The 14,890-nt window shown below is 42.6% G+C and overlaps 1 long non-coding RNA gene across 1 annotated transcript in view; it reads left to right on the top strand.

Moving 5' to 3' along the window:
- The first annotated feature begins 4,573 nt into the window (after positions 1–4,573).
- The window catches only part of LOC149122068 (uncharacterized), a 140,707-nt gene continuing 130,390 nt past the window's right edge, over positions 4,574–14,890 (top strand). Inside the window, exon 1 of the long non-coding RNA XR_016221710.1 lies at positions 4,574–4,660. This is a non-coding gene — a long non-coding RNA (uncharacterized LOC149122068). The remainder of the gene's footprint in view (positions 4,661–14,890) is intronic.

Genomic DNA, 14,890 nt, shown 5'->3' with positions numbered 1-14,890 from the left:
AGTATAAGGCGAGGTTGGTGCTGGATGGTGATGAAACCAGAACTCCTCTTCTGAGGTCCATTGCTATCAGTGACCCTAGGGCTGCCTAAGTACGAGGAAAGCTGGCCTTTGCCCACTGTCTGGAAGATCAGAGCAAGCCTGCCACCCATGATGATGACATTCAAGGTGGCAATTACCCTGCACAATGCCTGTCCCCCCCTTAAATTTAATACAGAAATCAGGTGTGTCATGAAAGGGTCTGGAAAGGCTTTAATTTTCTCATTCATCTGAGGCACTGTGCAGATTGAAGTGTCCCTGCTACAAAAGCTCTGTCCATCATGTGCTTGCTGAATACAACCCTTAGACCAGGCCTGCAGTTTGCCCAGACAGCACCACAATGGGGCTCAATCAAGGCTCAGAACCTTGACCTCTCCTCCCAGCTCCTCACACCTGTCCCTGCTTCCCTCTTTCTGAAAGAAAGAATGAACGTATTGTTGAGTATTTCTTTGATGCTTATCGTTGGCCAACAGGAGGTATCTGCTGTCACTTGTGACCCTTTCGGTGTTGCTCCTTAACCTTTTAATCCAATTTCCTTGGCAGGGAGGTGGTCAAGAGTCTGTCACTTTCCCCAGCTGACATCTCCCTTCCAGCAACTGAAGAGGGAAAATCTACTCCTTTGGCAAATGTGGAAGTTTCTCCTTAAACCGTCTACCCGTGAGACCTGCTGTTCCATTCAGTCTTTCTTCTAGTTCCAGAGCTGAGTAAACTTGGACTCGGCTCCACAGGTATTAACTGGCAATCAGAACTTAAATGCTCCACTTAGACAAACAGCCCCCCAGAGGAGGGCTTGCTTTGCAGGCAGTCATGAGTAAACCAAGGAAGAATGAGTTGGCATATGTCTTTGACCTTCCTTAGTGGTGTTTGGGGAAGTGCTTAAAGAAAAAGAGGTTGCACAGTGTATCCAAGTGGATGATGTTCAGTTTGTTGTCAGAATATGAAGTTTTCTGCAGGAGTTTTTGTAACACAGGTAGCTTTGCTCTGGGGCAGGCTGGGCCACTGTGGAACTGGAGGAATCTGGCATTGGAGTTTTCAGGAGTGAGCTTCAAGGCAGTTTCTCAAAAAGGGGTAGCCAACCACCCATTTCTCGAGCATCCTAAGGGCCAGGAGACTCTATGGGGACACCCACGTCAGGTGTTTTGCCTGGTGCATGCAAGATGCCAGCCAGGAGTTAGAGTAGGTAGAGTCTGGCCCAGGCAGGTGAAGGGCTGCCAAGATCTCAATAGAGGGTGTCGAGGTACAAGGCACAAGGGCAGTTGTTCCCAGTTGAATTGCTGGACATGCTGTCAGATGCACTGAGCTCTTGATGTGCAAAAGAGCTCTGGAATAAAGGATGAGGTTCACTAGAACTCAGAGCCCCCCAAACTGGCAAATTCTAGCTTCCTGGTAACTTGTTCATCGGGGAAGCATTGACCAGGAGGCATTGTGGGACTGATGCTGCAGGCTGGAGAGGGGCTGGGTAAGTTGAGTCTGGCAAAAGAGAAAACCCTCTTGTGCATAGAAGGAAAAAGAATAAAAGCCCAGTTGGCATTTCCCTGGAGAATAATCTCATACTGATTAATGTGATTATAATGATTAATGTGATTATAGCCATTTATGTGTGTTGTTGGCAACCAGAATTAGTTCTGTAGCACAGACTAATAGTCCTGAGAAGCCAGTGTTGTTTCTCACCATTGATTTTCCATTTTCCATTTCAGCTGCACTCTTGGGTCATGGTAAACTCTACTTCATTGCACAATCTCTTTCTTCTCCATTCTGCCATTTATTTTAATCCTCTGTTCTTATTAGTGCTGCATAACAAACCACCTCAAAACTCAGCAACTTAAAATAATCACCATTTGAATATGAGGGATCTTCAATAAGCTCATAGAAAATATGTATCATGAAAAGCCTGTGCGAGGATTTAAAAAAAATTTCTGCACCAAAGTAAGCTTGTCTTTTGCTTTAATTCTCTGCAAACCTTTAAGGGTATCCTTGTGTGGGTAATATGCTGTAAGAGACATAATGTGACTAATGTTCATGATAGTCATCTGATCCACAGGACCTCTACTTTGTGTCACTTAGCAGGCAGATGTGACCTTGTCTGGGGAGTTCCAGGAGACAAGGCCACCTCAGCATAAATTTAACTGTCATGAACCTTAAAGCAAAGCAGAGGGGCAGGCACTGTGGCATAGTAGGCTAAGCCTCTGCCTTCAGTGCCAGCATCCATGTGGGTGCTGATTCATTGTATTCTGGCTGCTCGTCTTCTGATCCAGCTCTCCGCTGTGGCCTGGGAGAGCAGTAGAAGATGGCCCAAGTACCTAGGCCGCTGTGACTGTGTGGGAGACCTGGAAGAAGCTCCTGATTCCTGGCTTTGGATAGGTCCAGCTCCAGTCGTTGTGGACATTTGTGGAGGGAATCAGTGGATAGAAGACCTTTCCCTCTGTCTTTCCCTCTCCCTGTCTGTAACTGTACCTCTCAAATAAATAAGTAAATCTTTAGGAAAAAAAAAAACAAAGGTGAAACTCCCTTTATGAAAAAAAGGAACGCTTATAACTGAAAGGTGGAAGGACACCCACCCTCTGAGAATTGTCTCTGTTTGGAGGCCCTCCTGGCCAGGTGGTCTTCTGAGCCCTGGCTGTGTCTGGTCCGTACCAATGGCTAGCTCTCACTGTCTGTCCTGTAAGATGCTGCCAGCATAAACTTCTCGAACATCAAGTAGTGTCTTAAGACACTTAAGACTCATCTTTGTTGTGAACCAGACCAAAGGGGAAAATATCACCCCTGAGGAATCTGGTTAACTAGGACCACTTGAAACCCTCAGCTTCAATAATACTGAAGTAACACCTTGACAGTAGGGACTGCATTTTAGAGCACCCCAAACTCTATGCTGAGAACTGCCCTCCCCCCAGCCATGAGACTTTGGTCTGAAACTTTGAGCTAACAGTACACTGTATCCCACTTGGCAGAAGACAGAAACTCCCTAGCATGGTGGCTCAAGCTTATGACAGGCTGCACCTGGATGAATGTTAAGATTGTAATTTGTTTATTTTCAAGATTGTAACTGATATTAGTTTCCCATAGGCCTTAGGTCAGCCTGACCCTAGTAACCACTTATTTCCACCCCCCACTTCCTAGCAACCATGTATTCCCCCTCCCCTCCTTGTGGTTTTTGCCTTTAAATAAACCGTGTTGCTTTGAGCTTCTGTGTCCAGAGTTCTTCAGGGCATGACTCGCTCTCCACCGCTGGCAATAAAGGACTGTCAGATTTTATCAATGTGTGGTGCTCCTGTGTTTACACTCCCTCAGGCGCAATAATATGCTGTTGACTTCCATCTGTTGGGGATTTAGAGATGGCACCTGATTGGGTTTTCTCTGTTCCATGATGGCTGAGGCCTCTGCTAGGAAGACTTCAATAGTTGTGAGGTTAGAAGAACCGGGGCCCGGGATGACTGGAGACTTCTTGCCCCATGACACCTGGGCTAAAATGGCTGCAAGGCTGGGCTCCGCTGGAATTCTCAGCTGGAGTGCCCACCTGCAGCCCATCCAGCATGGCAGCTTAGGGCTCCAGGAATAATGGCCAAGTGTACCCTAGCCTTGAATGTCACTGTCATACTCTGTTGGTTCAAGTCATGGCAGCTTCAAGGGAAGTGGGCATGGTGGGGGTATCCCAGAATTCGTGGTCACTATTTAAAACCACTGTGCCCTCTGGGCTTGGTATTTGCTGAATTGTTGCTGCTCCTATTGTGTCGTGTCACCTGTTTTCTTTCATTTAGGCCAAGCAGGCTTGCTTCCTTATGAGGGCAGTGCCCCCTGTCTCATCTCTCTGAGCCTACCTAATTGTTTATGTTTTAGTTTGTTCTTACCACATGATTGTAGGGCCAGGCTTATTCTTTGTCCATCCCTCAGGAAGAGCTGCCATTTTGCTGTGTTTGTAAGAATGACACGGGAAGGGTTGGGGACAGGAAATGTTATTCCTAGTGTTTCTGGGCTGCTTCTGGCTCCTTCTCTTCTCCCAGCAGTTTTATCAAAGATCATACTTTTATAGGAAATAGAGACTGCAGAATAAATAATCAAGTCTTAAGTGTCTCAACTTTTCCTGCATTCCAAGAATTCTTCTTTGTGAAAATCTATACAATTATCTATACATAATAACATACATACACACACATAAACTTTTTTTTTCTGAATTTTTAAAAGTGTTCCAGTCTGGTCTCCTAGACTAGGTTTAAAATATGTAGGTATGGGAGAATATTGGTAGTGCTTCGTTTATACCCACCCCAGCAACCTCAGTTGCCAGAGCTGGCCTGGCTGAAGTTTAATAAGTATTATTTGATTACCAAGGTCATTTTCAGGTTTTCCTCAGTGTGACTTGAGTTTTTGTTTCACTTGCATATTTGATTGGTTTGATGAAGTAAGTCTGTGTTGTAGGTGGGAGTGAGTGACAGCTAAGGGAGTCCATTAGTCTCTTTTCAAAAAGTGCATTCACATGTCAAAGCAAGGCAGCATTATCACTTGTGGCATCACTGATGAAATGTCTCCTTGGTCTTGTCTGCTGTAGGGTGTGAATAAAGAGGCCTGGATGTGGTGTAGGAAGAAAAAGGGCTGAATCCCAACTCTGGCATCGACCAACACCATGACCTTGGTGAGTCACAACCAAGTCTCCTGAGCTATATAATGGTAGTAATAGAACCTATCATTTAGAGTTAGGGTCAAACAGTGACAGTTTTTTATGGTGAGGTTTAAATTTTAAAAATTTATGGGAAAGTGTTTGTAAAATGCAGTTATAAAGGTTTGTGAGTGGTCATTAGTGAGCTAAGTCAAGGTTTGTTAACTCAAGGAACTGGACTGATGATTTAAATGGCCAAAAAAGCTGGATCTAAAGAAAAGGTAAGTGTTAGAGGTGCTGTAACAGCACAGGGGTGTTCCCACTTCTCTTCTGCTGACATTGCCTGGTTCAGGCCAAAGGGGAAAGATTTGATTTATTTATTTGTTAAATAATTATTTATTTATTTTAAAAGGCACTTACAGGGAGAGAGAGAGAGAGAGAGACAGACAGACAGACAGACAGAAAGATATATCTTCCATTCATTGGTTCACTCCCCAAATGGCAGCAATGGCCAGGGCTGGGCCATGTTGAACCCAAGAGCCCCTAGCTCCATCTGGGTCTCCCACATGGGTGGCAGAGGCCCAAGCATTTTAGCCACCCTCTGCTGCTTTCCCAAGTACACTTACAGGGAGCTGGATTAGAACTAGAGCAGTTGGGACTCGAACTGGTGCTCATATGGAATGCCAGTGTTCCAGGCAAAGTCTTCATCTGTTGTGCCACAATTCTGGCCCTTCCAGATTTTATTATCTCAGGAAATCCATAAATACAGAATTTTGTGAGGACCCTGTGATTTTTTTAAATGTTGTTATTCTTTAACAAAGAAATGCTCACACACATAACTAAATTAAAAAAGAGAGTGGGACAAACTAAATACTTTGCAACTCATCATTGTTCTACATATTGCCTACTTAAGATTTAGTTCAAAAGTTGCTCAGAAGGTGTAAAGATGGCATAAAACCATTACCCCTGCTTCTCATACAACTACGAGCCCTGGCAATATTGCAACAAGTAACCAAAAGAGAATCTGAACAGAGGAGGGTGGGCTGGCTGGGGAGCCTGGGACAGGAAGACTGCAAGTACAGGGCATCTCAGCACTCCTCTACCTCAGGCAGAAGAGATCTAGACCCTGCGTCCCTCAACTTCTACCCCAACAACAGAAGATGACACAGTTAGGGTTACCAGCGCAACCACTCCTTGAATGGCTCAAGGAGTTTCTTCACAAAGAGAGGAATGATAAAAGAAGGAATTTGGGGGACATTAGGAAGGAAGAACAATGGAAAGCCCAGTTATTTGGGTAAATAAAATAATCTATAAGATTTGAAAGTACATTAGGGAGTGGATGTTTGGCCTAGTAGGTGAGACTAGCTAGACAGAGAGTTCTCTCTTTGTCTCTCAAATAAGCAAATAAAAAATAAATTGAAAAAAAAAAAATAGTAGAGTGGGTGATGTGAACTGTTGAAAGTGAGCTTTCCACACTTTAATCCAAGCAATAAAATGTTGATACCCATAGACTATGATAAAATTGTGTATGCATATTGTGAGACACGGGCAACTACTGCAAGATGACACACACCAGCGAATGCAAAAACATGACAGATGAGTCCAGGTAGCCTTCTAGACAATGTTCAAACATTCCATAGGAAGGCAAGAGGAGAGGAGTGAGGAGGGAAAAACAGGGAGCAGATAAATCCACAAAAAGCCGTTCAGAATCATCAGCATCATCAGGCATTGGAAACAGCGCTGGGAACCCCAATAGGATGTCACCACACACCTGCACAGTGCTTACAATGGACAACGGCAGTGACAGCTGGTCAGGACGCCGAGAAGCCGCAGCCTTCCTACCCGGCTGATGGGAACTCAACATGTTACATCCACTCTGGAAATAGTTCCAGTTTGTTTTTATAAAAGTTGACCTGCCATTACCACATGACCCAGAAATTGTACTTTTGGGCATTCAGCCCAGAGAAATGAACATTTATCTTCATAAAAACCTCTTCTGGATATTTATAGCAACTTTATTTTTAACGTCCCCAAATGGGAAACAATCAAGGTGTTTTTCTGCGAGTGAAAGGTTAAGCAAACTGTGTTAGATACACACCATAGAATATCTCTGAAAACAGACTGGAACAAACTGTTGATGCTCCAACCTGGACCAATGTCAAGGGAATTTTTCTAGGTGAAAATGAAAAGCCAAACCCTAAAGGTAACAGGAGCCAAAGAGAGATGTAGGGGACTAGGCAAGGGCAACCAGGGATACTTGTAATAGAATTGGTTGGTTTCTTGACCGTGCAAGTAGATTCATGAACCTATGCATCTCATAGATACACACATGCAGTAAAAATGGGGAAACCTAAATAAAATCTGTAGGTTGCATCAATGTGAATATCCTGGTTGTGACAATGTAGTAATTTTAGATGTTACTCCCTGTGAGAACAGTGTAAAAAGGTGATCTCTGTGTTTTTTTTTTTTTAAGATTTATTCTATTTATTTGAAAGTCAGAGTTACAGAGAGTGGGAGAGATGAGAGAAAGAGAGAGAGAGAGAGAGAGAGAGAGAGAGAGAGAGGGAGAAGGAATCTTCTGTCTGTTGGTTCACTCCTGAGATGGCCACAACAGGCAGGGCTGAGCTAGTCCAAAGCCAGGAACCAGGAGCCACCTCTGGTGGCTGGAGCTGGATAAAAAGTGGAATTGGATCAACAGTGGATCAGCTAGGACTCAAACTGTTGCCCATGTGGGATGCCGGTGTTGCAGGCAGCAGCTTTACCTACTACGCCACAATGCTGGTCTCCTCTGTGTTATTTTTTACGGGTGATGTCAAAACAAAAACAGTAACTAAAAAAAAAAACACAAAAAAATGATACTGATTTTCAAGACAAAAGTTGCTGTCATCCATTTTCCAACATTTGGGTGGACAGATCTAGGCTTAGAATCAAATTGTATATCAAAAATATTATAAAAGGCAGTCAAATTAGGATAGTTTATACATGGCTTTTGAAGTGAACCTCAACTACGGCCTATGATACAGCTCAAGTTTTGCAGTTAGATATTTTTCTTCGGTGCTGTTGGGAGGTTGGAAAGTCTTTTTCTCTTTTGATTTCCCACAAGTCAGTTCAGTTATTTCTCCTTCAGAACATGTGAGATAGGATCTCTGCTGCTGGAGAGCAGAATGTGCGTTATCTGTCATCTGAAGTTATCTTGGTTTGGACAAATGACGGGAGTGAGTCCCCTTTTTGTCTGAATGCTAGAAACTACTTGAGGGGGAGGAGAAGGCACAAAGAAACTATTTCTTGCCAAATTTTCATTAAAGAAATGGCTTTTCCATCTTCTGTCCCGACTGAAGGAAGGAACAGGGTATCAGCTTGGCAACCTCTGTAGCTCAGGAGAGCCGAGAATTGAGAGCAATTCATGGGTTTGCAGGAGTGTAAGAAAATGGACTGAGGCAGACCCAATCGTCTGTGGCACATAGATATTTTATTTCACCTACACTTTATAGCAAACACTACTGTACTGGATCTCATGTGCACTCGGTGCTCCGTCACTTTGCTTGTCGTTCGACTTCACCCATAAAAGAAACCTTTCTGAGGAGTGTGAGCTGGTGACAGGAGGCAGGCGAGGGAGCGACTCAATCATAGAAAATTCAAGAACTGGGTTTTTACATGATTTTATTTGTTAGATTTTTGGCATTATTAAAATAATCCAAAACTTTTGTTTTTCAGACTTACGGAGTACCTACTAAGTGCTTAACCTTGTAGTATCTCTTTAGGAAACAGCATAGATTAGAAGTAAATCCTTAAGTAAAATGATTTGCAGATTGTAAACTGTTTTCTACTGCATCATCTCATCTGCTTCTCACAAAACTCCTGTCAAGTAGGTATTATCACTTGACATCATCATATAGGGGAGAAAAATAGAATCTTTCAGAGGTGAAGAGAATATGCAACGATAATGCTATTGTTAAGCATAGACCTTAAGCTGTGATATCTCCCCCTTATCCATGGGGGGTGAATTACAAGACCCCCCAGTGGAGTCTGAAAGTGAAGATGGCACTGACCCCTTTATTTATCACATCCAGACCTATGACACGGTTTAATGTATCACTTACGCACCATAAGAGATTAGCAATAGTATCTGACTATAGACTACAACAACATACCAGGATAAAAAGTACATGAAACTGCTGTCTCTCTCCAAATATCTCATTGTAGTGTCCATCTTAGGAACTTCAGTATATAATTATTTTTCTTTTTGTGAGGTGAGAGTGTTCACCTTTTCACTTAGAGAAAGTACTTTATGGCTTCTATTCAGCACATCTAAGTTGCCAGGATAAGTGAGGGTTATTTGAACCAAATCACAGTGAGCTGAGAGACCGGATCTGATAATCCAGCTGGCTACTGAGTGACTAACAGGTAGACAGCATGGACTGTGTGGACACATTTCAAGCTGGCTGGAGTGGGAGGCTTTGAGATTTTTATCATGGTACTCACCATGGTGTACAGTTCAAAGCTTAGGAGTTTATTTCTGGAATTTTCTGCTATGTTCTACTGTAAAGAAAGTGAAATTGGAATGGAGTAGGGGTGCAGGGTACTTCCAAATCCAACCCCTACCATCTTTTCACCGTGGCATGCTATAGGATCTCATCTCCCAAGGGTTGTTTAACACGTTAAAGTACGCAAGGTTTCTCTCTTACTCCCTCTCAGACCCACCCTCTCTCTCTCTTACACACACAGACACACAGACACACAGACACACAGACACACACACACACACTGGACATTTATATTATTTTGAATATTTCCCATTATAAATGATGTGGGTTAAAAGGAGAATAATTTATAATAGTTAACACCAAAACTATTCTAAAGAAGAAAAAGTATCTTTGCATGAATAATATTTTATCAGATTGACCAGTTTGGAAAATAAAAGCTTGAGCTACTATTTCAGGTCCAAGAGAAATCCCACTTCAGATATGGCCAAAAAGAACAAGTAGTGGGTAAAGCTAGGAGTCACAGAATAAGGACACAGGAGTTCTTTCCAGACAGCAGGATCAGGGTATATCAGGAACCACCCTCCCCACCCCCATCTCAGTTCTCCTTGCACACCACAGTGTCCACTTGGTTGGAGTTCAGAATTGCTGCCGAACAGTGATTCTCTGTCTCCCATTCTCCATTCTGAATGGAGAACTTTTGTAGTGAACCTGTCCCCATTTCACTCCGGTATGATGATACAGGTGCAAGACAGATAACATGTCTGTGCTGCTTCATAGGCCTCTGGATCTCGGGAGATAGACTTGAGGGGGACACTGTCGCCATCCACCCGAGACTCAGAATTTGGTTGGATTCAGTTCCTGGAGCTTGCTTTAGTCTTCTCCCTTGGGGAGGAAGTTATTCTCTCTCTCTCTCTCTCTCTCTCTCTCTCTGTGTGTGTGTGTGTGCAGAATTACAGTAGTCTCTCCTTCTCTGTGGTTTGTCTTTCCACAGTTTCAATTAGCTGTGTTCAACCAGTCTGAAAAACGAGTATTTTGAACAGTTAATGGAAAATGGGATTAAAAGATTATTTTGGTAGAAAAATTTTTGGAATCCATAAGTAGCTTTTTTGTAATGTATATTTTTCATGATCTTTATGAAGACCTCTCTGTGCATGGATTTCAATTTTTTTGCACCAAAACTATTTCTTTTAATTCCATTGTTCCACAAACTTTTTGCAGTACTCTCATATGTATGTAGGGTTTAGTACTATCCATGATTTCAGGCATCTGTTGGGGGTCTTGGAACACATCCACTGAAAGTAAGGGGAGGTATTATAGTCCAATACTTGATGACAAGAAAGATTCTGATAGAGATTTCCAATGCTCGCTTATACACAATTCTTTCTGAATGCCCGAGAGGACCACTCTTTCCCAGCCCCCTTGTGCTTAGTCGGAGTGAGGTTCTAGCCAAGGGCTTTGAGCAGAAGTGAAGTACAGTCACTGCTGGTCAAAGCATTTGAAGGCAGGTGTAAGTTTCCCACGCTGACTTTTCTCTCGTATGGTGATCCAAGAAGGCAGGTGTTAATTTCTTGGTCTGACATTAAAAGATCATAGGATCTGTCAGTCTGGCCCCTCAAGTGACTTTGTGGAGCAAAGTCCTCTTCAGTACATGTTTGACATATATTATTGATGATGGCAAAAGATCTCACAAGCTTTTACTATACTAAGTCATTGGAATTTGTTTCCACAGCATCCCCTCACTTGCTCTGACTAAAGTGTGCCCTGAGAATATGCTAATGAAAACACATACAAACACTGCTAACCTTTTACAATGCTTCCAAGTTTGTCATTTATTTTTGTTTACAATAAGTCATTTACAGTCACTGGAATTGCAAAGGTTTCTATAACTTGGACTAAAATCTGAAGAAGACACTGGGATTTGGAGCTTGATATTTATAACAGGTGAGACTTACACAAAGCTCTAAAGAACAAAACTATTCATTGCAGCAGTGTTTATAACACTTGAGCAATCTAAGTGGTTATCAGTGACAGAATGAGTTAAGTCGATTAGAATACAGACATATGATAGGATGATATGCAGCCATTGAAGCCATGCGGTTGATGGTTGATGTATCTTTCTTGCAACGAATGATATTTCAGATTTATTGGGCTAAAAAGAAGAATGGAAAACAATTTCTATCATGTAATGCCACTGTCAACTTGGAGGCAAGAGTAGCCCAGTGGAAGTGTCTTGGAATTTCAAATTATTAACTAAAGGTGCTTCTGGATTATAACATTCTGAGGGATTTAAACTTCTTTAGGTTTCCCAGTACTTCTTTATTGAAAAAAAAAAAAACTGACATGAATGATTCCTAGAAAGTCATTTTGCTATATAAATAAAATGTTTATTGCATTTATACTTACATATTGTTATATTAAATATATTTATATTTTATATGCTAAATATATTTCACTCTGTAAGTATTTAATTATACATTTAAAACTTTTTCATTTTATTTGAAAGGCAAAGAGACAAAGAGAGCGAGACAGAGTGACAGACAGACAGACACATAGAGATATATAAAGATCTCCCATTTACTGTTTCACTTTCCAAATGCTGGCAATAGCCAGGGCAGGGCCAGCTGGAAGCCGGGACCTGGAAACTCAACCCAGGTTTCCAAAGTGGGTGGCAGAGTCATCACTTGCTTCCTTCTGGAGTGCACATTACAAATCAGGAGCAGAGCAGGGACTTGAACAGGTGCTGTGATATGGGATGTGGTATCCCAAGTGATGGCTTAATCCATTGCACCACCTTGAACATTTTTATGTCAATATTTTCCCAGTTTTATGAAAAGAACTTGGAGCATTTTCTTTCTTCTTGGAGAATTTTAATAGAATAGTATTTAGATACACCACAAATTTTATTGATAATTCTTTGACAATTTTTTCCTTCCTCTCTCCTGTGTTTATTGGACTATATAGTTTTTTGTCCACTAAGAAATTAGTCTGATAAGACATTTTTCCTAGAAAATTTTCTATTTCATCACCTGCTTCATACATATTTAAACATTTTCACATTTATATATTTGTGTTTTATAATAAGCTATGTTATCCTTTTCCTCATCATTTGTATTCCATGAGTATTGGAGCAAAATGTTTATTTTTTGTTCTCTAGTGTTTTGTTGGATATTGGTTAAAGGATTGTTCATTTCTAAAATTTCTTCAGTGGTTTTCTAGCCTCCCATTGGCAAGGACCTGCAGAGGTCTAGCCTTGCTCCCAGCCCAACCCTCCTTTTTGTGTCTCGTTCTAGCAATACGTGACACAGACAGCTTCTAGGAAACTGTCTTCACTGATTCCTGAGCGACGTGACACAGAAAGAGCAACAAGGCGGGTTTCACATGTGAATCATTTCAGAAAAACCGGCAGTCCCTTATTCCCCCTTTGCAATGCATAATGCACACGTGAATATTAAAAATCCTGAGAAATCCTGCTCAGAAGAAACCTGTTAAGTATTTTCTTTCAGCCAGTGTCCTCCAAATTTATTTCACATGTGTTTCTGAACATAACACCTATTAGCTTCCCTTAGGGCTGGAGTGTGATGGAAATTGTTTGGAAGATGCTGAGCTGGAAGGGGCCTTTTATGCTTCTGGACTCTTTCAGTACACCATCTGCAGCTCTGGCAAGGCACTTTGCTCTTTCTACCTCAAAAATGTATATTGTGAATGACATACATGACTTTCAGATTTTTTCCAACCAAAACAAGCATATTTTTTAAATCCCAATTTTCCGTGAGTCACAGACAGAGAGAGGGAGAGACAGAGAGAGAGAGAGAGGTCTTCCATTGCCTGGTTCACTCCCCAAATGGCCGCAATGGCTGGAGCTGAGCTTCCTCCAGGTCCCCCTTCCCCCTATGCAGGGGCCCAAGCACTTGGGCCATCTTCCACTGTTTTCCCAGGCCACAAGCAGAGAGCTGGATCAGAAGAGGAGCAACCAGAACAGGAACCAGTGCCCAAATGAGATACTGGCATTGCAGCCGAAGGCCCAGCCCACTACACCACAGTACTGGTCCCCCATGAACTTTTTGAAACACACTGGTACACATGGTTAGGGAGCGTCACAGAGCGTCACTGGCCTTTAAAGAGAGGGCTGAGATGGTGTTAAGTTTACCTTCGGGACCCAGTGTTGTGCCTGGCACAGAGCAAGGGATCCCAAAATGTACATTGGAAGTAAATGGATGTAGTGCTATGGGGATCTCAGGAAGGTCTTTTTGGGCCACACTGCCTTTAAGATCACATTGCCTTCTGTTTGTCGGTTGGAATATATTATTTCATAGGATCACATACATCACATTATGATGTATTTTATAACAAAGAACTCAGAGAGGTTAATTAACTTGCCCATCATTATGCTTAAAGTAAATTATAGAATGCTAGAATCCATGTCTTTTTATCTCTTTCCTTGAAACTACAATCTCTCTCTTTTTTTTTTTTGACAGGCAGAGTTAGACAGTGAGAGAGAGAGAGAGAGAGAGAGAGAGAGAAAGGTCTTCCTTCCGTTGGTTCACCCCCCAAATGGCCGCCATGGCCAGAGCTACACTGATCTGAAGCCAGGAGCCTGGTCTCCCATGTGGGTGCAGGGCCCAAGCACTTGGGCTATCCTCCATTGCCTTCCTGGGCCACAGAAGAGAGCTGGACTGGAAGAGGAGCAACCGGGACAGAATCCAGCACCCCAACTGGGACTAGAACCCAGGGTGCTGGCGCCACAGGTGGAGGATTAGCCTAGTGAGCTGCAGCGCCGGCCAATGTCTTTTTAAACAAATATTTACTTCATTTATTTGAAAGGCAGAGTTACAGAGAGAGAAAGAGACAGTTGAGAGAGAGGGAGAGATGAGAGAGAGAGAGAGAGAGAGAGAGAGAATGAGAAAATATCTTTCTATCAGTTGCTTCACTCCCCAAAAGGATGCAACAACCAGGGATGTGGCAGGCTGAAGTCAGGAACCTTGAACTCCATCCAGGTCTCCCACATGGGTGACGGGGGCCCAAACACATGGGTCATCATCTGCCACTTTCCTAGGTGTATTAGCAGGGAGCTGGATTGGAAGTGGAACAGCTGGGACTTGATCTGGCACTATAACCTGCCGTGTGACCTTGCCAGCCCCATGTACAATGTCTTAATTCAACAACTTCTTAGCTCTTCTCTTGATTGTACCCATTCATTTTCCGACATGGGTTAAATACAATGTTGTTCTTGAAGTCATGCAGGACTTTAAACCTCAACGATATGGATCAATGGTACTAGGAGAGTAGAAGCTTTTATCCAATCACAGTATTTAGGAGGTGGGACTAGTGGGAGACCTGTAGGTCCTTGAGGGCCCTCAGGTGGTAGTTTCATGAAATGGTTCTTATAAATACCCCAAGTTTTGGCTCTGCCTTTTCTCTTCTTCCTGGCACCAATATGATCCTTACTCTTTATCATATACTCTACCACGGCCATCTCTGTCCTCACCAAGCACCAGACAAGGGGGCTGTACAGTCTTGGACTTGACCCTCCAAAGCTATGAGCTAAATGACCTTTTTTCTTCATAAAGTTAGTTGCCTCCAGTACTTTGCTGTAGTAATGGAAAGCTGACCAACACATTCTTGCTTTGGAGGAAAGTGTGAAATGAAAAAAATTATTTTTAAAAAAATTATTTATTTGAAAGGCGGGGGAGAGAGAGAGAGAGAGAGAGAGAGAGAGAGAGAGAGAGAGATTTTCTACCCTTTGGTTTTCTCCCCAAGTGGCTCCAACATCTGGGGCTGGGCC

The sequence above is a fragment of the Oryctolagus cuniculus genome, chromosome 15, assembly GCF_051225735.1.
Source record: "Oryctolagus cuniculus isolate XC-2025 breed Fujian yellow rabbit chromosome 15, ASM5122573v1, whole genome shotgun sequence".
Lineage (NCBI taxonomy): Eukaryota > Metazoa > Chordata > Mammalia > Lagomorpha > Leporidae > Oryctolagus > Oryctolagus cuniculus.
The sequence above is the reverse complement of the archived record's forward strand: the minus strand, read 5'-3'. Positions and strand labels throughout refer to the sequence as shown.